We start from the raw sequence: 2,096 nt of genomic DNA on the forward strand, positions 1-2,096 counted from the left end.
TCCCTACTTTTCTTCCTCCTTTCCCAGCATCATGATATCTTAGTTTTTATAGAGGTGAAGAAAAATATTTTTAGTTTTCAGGAAGCCCAGTCATTGATCTGTCACTTTACTATCATGGCTCTGCTCTGTAGATAGTGACAATGTCATTATTCTTAATAGATTTAAACCACAAATTCTTACATTAATGTGGCAACATAGAATGTATGCAAAGGGAAACGGGATTTCAAATCATCACCAACTGAAATATAGAGTATCATTCTGTTCAGTTAGATATAAATGTTAATACTCTATTGTAAAAGTGACTTTAGTAGTTCTTAATAGCATCTGGTCTGGCAACATCACAAATAACTTTCTATTGATATTTTCATTATTGTGTCTAAATTCATTTTCAAAGCAAAATACTAAACTTTAAGTTAATTATGTAATGAAGAGAACTACTTCAATGAAAACACTTTTGTCTAGTTTGTTTAAAATTTGAGAAAAAAGATTTAGTTTTCACTGATCTAGTTGACTTTGTTTTAGTTTCTTTTTCTGTTTCTAGATTGAGCCTAGTCAATAGTTTTCTTCTTCTCCACGCACATGCAAAACCAGCCATAAATATACTCCATTTTCTGACAAATGGAATATTGGAATTCCTAACTATAGACAGCTCTTCCAATTTGGGGATTTTCCTTTGTTTCAGTTTCCATTATCAGTCTGAATTTGCTCAGGGAATGAACTATTTCAGTAGGGAAACTTCAGTAACTGTAGAATTTAATTTCTACTCCTTTTCTTGGTTTTCTATCAAAGTGTAAGTAAATCTTCACTATATATGTTTCTAAATCTTTTAGAACTAAATTCAATTCAAATTAAAAGCAATGATAACAATGCCAAATTTTTCAAATCAGGAAAAGCTGGTAGGTATATAGAAGTATAGAATGTGTATTTCAGTCAAATCCAATTTCTGCTTAATTTTTGTTTCCTTCAGTGTCTCTGCTCCTTCCTCCCTGACTCTGGTCCCTGCAGAGGGTCTGGCTGGCAATGGAAGAACCAATCAAACACCCTGATGCCTTCCTGTCTCTGCAAGCTGTGCAGGTCCTTGTAGAGCTATGTAGGAGGAGTCTGAATTTTTGTTTCCTTAAGGGTCATGTGTTATGTGAAGTGAGAATTCTTTTAATTGTGATTGAAGTCCTCTTGTCAAATCTATTTCTCTAGAAACCCACCAAGCTTGAGAGTACTGCCTCCAAACAAATCTTTAGCTTTTTTACCTGGCTCTTGCTGTCATTCGCTCACTGGTCGGTCCTTCTTTGTAATTCCTTCTTCATTGACTCTAGAGAACATTTAAATAGACTTTCATGGATTGCATGATGACGCATTGACCTTTCAAGTACCTAGAGGATTAGTAATCAGCTATTGGAATCTTTGCCAAACAATAGTCTTTTGCTTACTCCCACTTGGCACCACAAATATCCTTAGTGGTTAGTTTTTTAAAAAATTTTTTTAAAGTTCATTTTCTTTTATATATGTTCAATCACATTATTTAGCTTACAAAGTGAATATTCCAACATGTGAATTTTCTTCCTAGTTTGGTTGATAAAACTATAAAATTATCTTCAACAGATAATACCACATTTCTTTGTCCCATTAGTGTGTTGCGTCTCTACTTTTCTTTTAAATGTCCTTCCTCAGACTCTACTCTTTCACACACACTATATCTGGTATTCACATCCATTTACTGTGTTTCTATATCTTTAGTCAATCAGTTTCTGTCATAGATTGTGGATACTTGGTATATAAGTATGGACATACAATGTCTCTCCTTCATAGCCTGGCTTGCTTCACTCAGCAGTAAATCTTCCATATTCTTCTTTCTGTCAGAAGCCAGGATCTTTTTATTTTATTTTTATTTATTTTTTTTATGGCTGAGTAATATTCCATAGAGTATGTGTGCCACAGTTTTTCAATCAATCTGTTCATGGGCATTTGGGTTGGTTCCATGTCTTAGCAATTGTGAATAGTACCACAATAAACATTGATGTGGAAGCACTTTTCTGATTAAGAATTCTTCTGTCCTTTGGTTAGATACCAAGGAGTGGGATTGCTGGATCATATGGGAG

Source organism: Tupaia chinensis, unplaced genomic scaffold, assembly GCF_000334495.1.
Source record: "Tupaia chinensis unplaced genomic scaffold, TupChi_1.0 Scaffold149104_1, whole genome shotgun sequence".
NCBI classification, from domain to species: domain Eukaryota; kingdom Metazoa; phylum Chordata; class Mammalia; order Scandentia; family Tupaiidae; genus Tupaia; species Tupaia belangeri.